Source organism: Anabrus simplex, chromosome 6 (genome assembly GCF_040414725.1).
Source record: "Anabrus simplex isolate iqAnaSimp1 chromosome 6, ASM4041472v1, whole genome shotgun sequence".
NCBI lineage: Eukaryota > Metazoa > Arthropoda > Insecta > Orthoptera > Tettigoniidae > Anabrus > Anabrus simplex.
This window is the reverse complement of record NC_090270.1, coordinates 324,511,799-324,521,065: the sequence shown is the minus strand read 5'-3', so window position 1 is coordinate 324,521,065 and position 9,267 is coordinate 324,511,799.

The window sequence follows — 9,267 nt, the reverse complement described above, 5'->3', positions numbered from 1 at the left end:
CTCCATCGACTCCGAACTAGTGATGGGTCGTTCATGAACGAACTGACTCTTTTGAACGACTCATTGGAGAGAGCTAGCTCTCTCAATGAGAGTCGACTCTTGTAAGAGCTAGCTCCCTCCTTGCTTCTTGAGAGCTAGCACGAGCCGACTCTTTTATCAACAGCTAGTCGTTCAATTATGAGTCGACTCTTGTATGAGCTAGCTCCCTCCTTGCTCCCTGAGAGCTAGCACGAGCCGACTCTTTTATCAGCAGCGACTCCAAGAAAGAGCTAGCTCGTCACATCGACTCTCGTTCATTTCTAGCCAATGCCATGCCTCAGATAATCACGTGACGTACTGAAGCCGCTTTCTTTTTTATAGGCTGCCCAGTCTAGCCCACTGATCTCTATACCTGGATGGCTGGTAGCTTGGGTAGCAGCAAGCCGAATAGAAGATGACTGGCGTCGTAAGATGGCAGCGAGCGCATGGTGCAATAGACCACGAGGAGCGCGCTTGCTTTGTTTATGCTTAGTTCAGTGACGCCAGGCCTCTTGATTGTAGTTTCACGAGTGTTCTGTGCTGTGTTATTGCAAAGTAAATAGTAGTGTATTTTATGAATTTAGGTTCGTTGCCTTGTAGTATGCTTGTGAATTACAAGATTAAATTTAAATATGTGTCCGCCTCTGTGGTGTAGTGGTTAGTGTGATTAGCTGCCACCCCCGGAGGCCCGGGTTCGATTCCCGGCTCTGCCACGAAATTTTGAAAAGTGGTACGAGGGCTGGAACGGGGTCCACTCAGCCTACTCACTGAGTAGAGGTGGGTTCGATTCCCACCTCAGCCATCCTGGAAGTGGTTTTCCGTGGTTTCCCACTTCTCCTCCAGGCAAATGCCGGGATGGTACCTAACTTAAGGCCACGGCCGCTTCCTTCCCTCTTCCTCTTCTATCCCTTCCAATCTTCCCATCCCCCACCAAGGCCCCTGTTCAGTATAGCAGGTGAGGCCGCCTGGGCGAGGTACTGATCATTCTCCCCAGTTGTATCACCCGATCCAATGTCTTCAGCTCCAGGACACTGCCCTTGCGGCGGTAGAGGTGGGATTCTTCGCTAAGTCCGAGGGAAAAGCCAACCCTGGACAATAAACAGATTAAGAAAGAAAGAGAAATTTAAATATGTATGTGTTTATCTGAAATATGAATGAAGAAACATTCTACGGGGTATTAACATACCGCAGTATTCAGCTTATGGATGTACAAACAGAACCGATCAGCAGAAGGAGAAATCATTTCATAGGGGAGTTTTAATAATAATGTTATTTGCTTTACGTCCCACTAACTACTTTTTTAAGGTCTTCGGAGACGCCGAGGTGCCGGAATTTAGTCCCGCAGGAGTTCTTTTACGTACCAGTAAATCTACCGACACGGGGCTGTCGTATTTGAACACCTTCAAATACCACCGGACTGAGCCAGGATCGAACCTGCCAAGTTGGGGTTAGAAGGCCAGCGCCTTAACCGTCTGAGCCACTCAGCCCGGCTCGGGGAGTTTTATACTGTACATAAGAATCTTCGTAGGGTAGTGTTTAGAGTTTTAGGTTTATTGTATCTTATTTCGCATATTCCGGGAGCAAAATGGCAATTAATTTTTGTAGGTTTCCTTTCTCGAAACCCGAACATCTAAGATCATCGATTAGGAGTATCAGGCGAGAGAATTGGGAGCCTTCTAAAACAGCTGTTCTCTGCTCGGATCACTTAGAGGAAGACTGCTTTGATAGAAATGGACAAACTGTACACCTTAGAAGTGATCTCGGGCAACAGCCTTCAATTTTGCTGAACATTAACTGCAAGTAAAGATTTACTTATATATTTTTTTTATTTCTCATAATTAAACTGACGGTTTCGATGAAGTAATTGGCGTGACCTTATAAAAATCTTAGAAAATGAAGTCTGGAGGAATTCTAGACCTTATTTACATCAGTAATAATTATGGGTTTCAGACACTGGAGTGGTGGGAGAAGGGAAAGTGTGGTGGGTGTTTGGGGCTATTCCATTATACTATTCGTGGTATTTGGGACTCTTTTAACTGGTGTTACATATTTCTGATGATGACTATCAATATCGCTTTGCTAGCTGAATTTAATTAAAGAGGTCTGTAATAGTACATTAAGCTGCAGGTAATGTGATATGACTAGTTTTGAATATTTGCTGGTTTTATAAATGTGTACATTTGCTTCAATGATATTTTAATTTGATAATATGCGCGTTATTTATTGGAAACAGGAAACAGAAATTCATTATCAAGCACCGATTACGATATGTCGAATCTAGGCCTGTATATTGAGCTACGTTTATAGGTACATCATTTTAAGAATGCATAATTTCGTGGCATACATGTATACAATTTACAGCAATGTTTCCAGAAACTGGTTTTCACTCGTATTGTGTTACCGATCGCTAATTGCATGTATTCAGCACCTAAGTTAATATTTGCCGGCCGTTATTATACACTCCTTTTTATTGCTATCCCGGAGATTTACTGACCTCGGAATGACGTGTCAGTGATCCCAATGTCCTTATGCTTTGAGTGAACATGTCTCTATATTTTTAATTATTCCAATGCGCCAATAATTGCGACTTAAAATTGACTATATTATCATTGCTTCCCCATAAGGAGAGCTCGAGGTTGGGTACGCCAACATGGCGAACCGCGCGTTCAACTTGGCGTACTTTCTCCTGCAGCGGAGACCTGCCATCAGCGATCCATGTATAGAGATCAGTGGTCTAGCCTCTTCCCGCATTTAGTCAGTGCTCTTGAGTGCAGTGGTTGTGGTCTGTTTGTTAGGTACGTTTTTGAGCCATAGTTCTGGCAACTTGCAACGTAACGAAACAATGAAATGAAATAAACAACATGTTATTGAGCAATACTTACATGTTCACTTCCTGTATGCACTTATAATCTATGAAGGATGTAGGGCCTAGTATAGATCCAGTAGGTTAGGAGCAAATAAACGACACGAAGTTCGGGTTAACTAACCTCAACTAAGCACGAACAAACAGTCGCTATCCAGAATACTGAATATACCACTCGGCAAGTAGAAACGGCGTAGTTTTATTCTGTCTGAAATAATTAAGAAATACTCTGACAAATCCTCATCTGTTTCTTAAATGAGTTCGTAGTTATGAATTAACATATTGCCAAAATCTTTCGGTTTTACGGTACAGTGGATAAAATAATATACTGTAGTTTTAAATCGAATTAAGGCAAATAGAAAATAACACTAGTTTTGGCTTTAAAATATAGGCTAAATAACTCATACCAACGTGTATACCGCAGTACATTTTCAAATAATTATTTATTGACGTGTAAGAAGTCCGGCTCCTTAGCTGGATGGTCAGCATTGAGGCCCTCGCTGCAGAGGGTCCCGGATTCGATTCTCGGCCAAGTCGGGAATGTAATTCTTCTAGCTCGGGAACTGGGTGTTTGTGTTTGTCCCGACACTCTCCTCTTCATATTCAGACAACACACCACAATACCAACCACCATAGAAACACGCAATTTTGATTGCATCCCTCCGCATAAGGTTAGCGTCAGGAAGGACATCCGGTCATAAAACAGGGCCAGCCGGGCTGAGTGACTCAAACGGTTGAGGCGCTGGCCTACTGAAACCACCTTGGCAGGTTCGATCCTGGCTCAGTCCGGTGGTATTTGAAGGTGCTCAAATACGTTAGCCTTGTGTCGGTAGATTTACTGTCACGTAAAAGAACCCCTGCGGGGCTAAATTCTGGCACCTCGGCGTCTCCGAAAACCGTAAATGTAGTTGGTGGGACGTAAAGCCAGTAACATTATTACTTATTATAAAACAGGGCCAAATCCACATTTGCGGAACAGTTCGCACCCGCGAACCCACGAGTGTGGGAAAAATGGTCGAAGCGGAAGAAGAAGAAGAAGAATAAGTAAGTTTAGATAGTGTAAGGAATGCCAATATATCGAACATATACGACTCATACGGTTTAATCGTTCTTGAAAAAAAAAAAAAGAAGAGAGTGTGACCATACTGTACACGAAAAATAGGCAAAATGCTATGCGTACTGTAGTATACTTGGTTATATGTACATTTGTACTGATAGTAGTTTCCATTATTTTAGTTAAAGATCGCGTTTAATCAGCTATGTTTCCTACGCTGCATTAATGAATGAAAGAATCTGTTGTCCCAACGCGGAGTGTCAAGTGAGAAACTTTCTGCAGCTCCAGTCGAAAGAGGATATTCCGATGACATCTTTTGAGTGAAATGTAAACTACGTGCACAGGAATAGAGATTCTTCTTATGCTTATCTGGATTGCCGGGGTCGAACGGAAGTATTGCCAATATCTCGAACATACGTCCCGTACGGTGCATTCAATCTTGAAAGACATCATTTTAAGGAGAAAGGAACTTAGGCAAAGTAATATTAGATGTCATCAATCAACACTGTATATTTGTGACACGTTTCTTCGTTACTGTGTATAAAACTTTATCATTGGATTAATTGCGAATGTTGGCAGCAGTGTACATTTGTTTTATTCCACCGAGCTCGATAGCTGCAGTCGCTTAAGTGCGGCCAGTATCCAGTAATCGGGAGATTGTGGGTTCGAGCCCCACTGTCGGCAGCCCTGAAGATGGTTTTCCGTGGTTTCCCATTTTCACACCAGGCAAATGCCGGGGCTGTACCTTACTTAAGGCCACGGCCGCTTCCTTCCTATTCCTAGGCATTTCCTATCCCATCGTCGCCGTAAGACATATCTGTGTCGGTGCGACGTAAAGCCCCTAGCAAAAAAAAAAAAAAAATGTTTTATTCCAAGAGTAGCGTACCAAACTGTACATTGTGTTGCCATCTGTTGTGTAAAAGGTGAACTATCTCGTTCCTTCAAATAAAAACGGGAGTCATGATTAATCTAGAAGATGTAAAATCACGCTATTTTGGGCGCTTCTGAAAAAAAAAACTCATGGCTTAGTGTATACTATAGTAACTTACTTCCCATTACATTCTTAAACAATTATTTATTATCGTGTAAGTATTGCCAATATCATGAACATACGTCTCGTCACGGTGCATTCAGTCTTGAAAAGCATCATTTTAAGAAGAAAGGAACATGGGCAAAGTAATATTAGATGTTATCCATTAATACTGCATATTTGTTAATCATTTCTTCGTTACTGTATATAAAGCTTTATCGTTAGATTATTTGCCAATGTTGCCAGGAGTGCATTTGTTTATTTGTTTTATTTCAAGAGAAGCTTTCTGAACTAGACGTTGTGCTGCCATCTGTTGTGGAAAATATAAACTATTTGCGCTATATCGTTCGTTCCCGGAAGTCATACAGAGCGACCGGAAGTCATAAAGAGCCGTCTGCCCTAAACCGGATGAACGAATGAACGAACGAACCTGGAGCGGAGAGCGGCCTGACTTTAGGCCTAATATTGCCGGTCATTTTAACTAACGTAATGTATCAGCTCCCATATTCCTTGAAAATATTTTACAATACATTATCACTCCGTCACATATAATACCAAACCGGATCCACTAACAGGCATGATTCAAATCGAAAACATGCAAGAGTCTGTAAACATTACCACGTGCTAGCCATGCATTCGAAGCTGAAGCGCCCGCAACATGGCGATGCGCGAAAGTGTTCAATATTCCGCTTAACATCAGCGCGCTCTGTGAGTCTAGATAAGTAATATTAAAGTCTTTGCCTCTGACTTCCTGGCTCGCTCCTACCTTCCCGCTCCCAAGAGTCGACTCTTTTGAACGACTCTCAGTTAGGAGCGGGAGCGAATGAGCTAGCTCCCTCAAAAGAGCTAGTTCGACCCATCACTACTCCGAACACCGGTCTCGGTTCGCATGAAGCCTCTCGACTCCAAGTTACCCTGATGCGCATTGCGGGGCCGCACGGTCGCTTCGCATGAAGCCTCACGACTCCAAGCGAACTTGACTCTCATTTCGGGGCCGCTTGAGTGTCGAGGCGCGGAAAATATCATACATGTTGCTGCTCATTTGCCCGTTGGGTTTTTTTATGAGTATTGTAGAGTGAAGTACGGTATCGTTAACGAAGACGACGAGCGTAATGGTGTAGTTGTAATAAAACTAAACTTGTCAAGTCAGAAAGTACCGTCATAGCAGACCACGGATATTTAATTTCACGTCTTTATTTTTCGTGATCAGGAAATTGATAAACAGATATCGATGGTAAATCATTATGAATTCCACATGAACGATGAAAACAAATCTAATATGGGTAAATCCACTAACATAATTCGAACATAGATTAAGCCACGTGAAGCCTCCGTGGCTCAGGTGGCAGCGCGTTGGTCTGTCAACGCTGGATTCCGTGGTTCAAATACCGGTCACTCCACGAAAAATTCGTTTTTCTCCGGGTACTCTGGTTTTCCCTGTCATCTTTCATTCTAGCAATACTCTCCAATATTTCATTTCATCCGTCAGTCATTCATCATTGCCCCAGAGGAGTGTAGCAGGACTCGGCAGCCGGTACAATTCCTATCCTCGCCGCAGGATGGGGGCTTCATTCATACCATTCCTGACCCGGTCAGTGACTGGAAAACGGGTTGTAGGTTTTCCTTATAATTCAAGGACCACGTGAAGTCTTGTTGCATTATTATTATTATTATTATTATTATACACAAAAGCCCTTTTTCGCGACAGCCCTGGTAGGCCTAGGCCTACCGAGTGACCCCTGCCCAGCTCGAAGGCCAGTAGATTACGAGAAGACGTATGTTCACCACGACGAATCCTCTCGACCGTTATTCTTGGCTTTCTAGACCCGGTCTCTACCTCACCGTCATCTCGAAACCTGATATACAGGTAAAAATCCCTGACCTGGCCGGAATCGATCCCGGGGCCTCCCTAGACTGCGGAGGTGGCTGTTATGACGCACAATGTTTGGTAAAATATTTGTTGTAAAATCATACTCTAAGCACTCGCTTCTTTTTTTCCTGTTTTATGCCCCAGGCTAGGGATATTAATCATTTACAATTAAAAAATCTAACCCGGCCGAGAATCAAACCCGAGGCCGCCGGGTGACAGGCGGACGCTTTGCTCCCTACACCGCGGGGCTGAACTGATTGAAGATAATATTGGCGATTATGTAAACGTATACTGTCAGATTGTTATTACCACTGCTATTATCGTCATCTTTATCATCATCGTCACCAAAATAGACCTACAACATTAACACCAACGATGATAAAATCCCGAAACAATATTTAATGTTTGCTGGCTAATAATCATCTTTTATTCATCGTATCACAAGTTACCAAGAGACGAACGTGGAACTATAATTCCAAGCAGATCCGACAATACTTGTTAGATGGCGTTAGTGCATCACTGGAGTCGAGAGTGTAGGTTCCAGAGGTAGCAGTCTCGACTCTTCGCGACTCCGTTCGCACCCCGTCCCTAACAAATAGTGTGACGACTCATGGCCCACTAGATCAGCCGTTGCCTACGCTATAATACAAGGCCTTGAAATGCACTCATGGAAACGTGTGACATCCTAGTTCACCATTCAACCGGTAGGATCGCGATCTTGCCCCCTTGTATTAGCATGGCCGTATATGTCAATAAGTAAATTATATCGTAAATAAATAGAACCGAATATTTTTGCGAGTATTGACAGTGCTTTATTTATGGAGCGGTGCTGCATTGGCTTGGATATGTGATTGAAGTTTCAACACTTTCCTTTTGAGAGACTTCCTATCAAGTTTCAAAACTTTCTGTCTTCTACTTGAGTGGCTCAAAGCAATGTTGTCTGATAGAGGTCTCACAGATTTTCGTAGTAGAGAAAGAGGTGGTTTCGCGTCTTTATACTTTTTACGCTTAATTTCACTGTTGAACATGTCCTGCGAAAAAAAATCACCTTTTAGTAACTCCCTTTGGGCCAAGTACTGCGTAGCGGAGGTGACAAATTCCGTCGTTCACTGCAGAAGTGCCACAGACGATGATTTTCGGTATCTCAGGGCTCCTCGATCTTGAAAACGAATAAGACACACTAATAATAATGTCGTGTGCTATTTCTAGCCGAGTGCAGCCATTGTAAGGCAGACCCTCCGATGAGGATAAGCGGCATCTGCCAATTGTAGGTAACTGCGAGTCGATGTGGTGGAGGATATGTTATGTGTGGTGTGTGAGCTGCAGGAATGTTGGGGCACAAACACTCAGCCCCCGGGCCACTGGAATTAACGAATGGAGGTTAAAATATCCCACCCGGCCGGAAACCGAACCCTGGACCCTCTGACCGAAGGCCAGTACGCTGACCATTCAGCCAACGAGTCGGACGGAAGACATAGTGTTGGAATTTGAGTAGCTGGAGAAGAGATATGTTCTAAACAGCCTTTACAGTCTGTTCTTTTGCCACACGAACCATAATGACATTTTTCCGCTTGGCGTCTTAGGTAGCTGAAGAAGGGCTCGATTTCATCGCTTGTTAGGTTCCTCGTCAATGCATAATGCAAATATATACTTATGAGGTATTTTACGCAGGCCACAGTGGATTGGGTAGTCAAGATCTATGTCTGATACGTTTCCCCCATGAATCTCTTTTACTTTCTCTGAATGCATTTGAATTTTCTTAATATATGACAGGAAATCATTCATTAACCAACTGATGCGTTAATCTTCAGTAATAAAAGATGCTCGTATGTTCTCATTTCTGGAATATGTCCCATGTGAGGTGTTGCAGACGTCATGCGCATCGAACAATTTTATAAAATGCTCCATAAAACAAATCGTTCATTTTAAACTGTATTTAATGCTCTCGGGACCAACCACCTCCATACTTTTCAAACCAGAGATTGTTTCAGGGAAAAATACAATATTTTTGGCTCTTGCTACATTCATTTTCTCAAAATTGTTTGGGCGAATTTTTTTTTCTGGTTGGTTTCCTAATTTAAGATTTCTGAGTTTGAAGAGGCCTCTCAAATGATCGCCGGTCACGGTAGCATTGTTTGTAAAAAAACGTCCAGTGATAAATTTTGGGTTCGCCCGATTCTTATGACGTGCCGGTAACTCGGATCAAAACTTAGGAACAGAGGCCTAATTTCATCAGCTTGAAGTCGTACCTCATGCGTAATACTTCCTCTGTATAATGTTTCGAACATTGAACAATCACTGGAAACTTGTGAAACGAAATTCCACTACCTTTAATTTCTCGTGAATAAACCATGACTGGAACTGCGAATACATAATACATTCACAAGCAACTCAGTGTGACCACTTCGATAGCGTTTTACGGGCTCTATTTC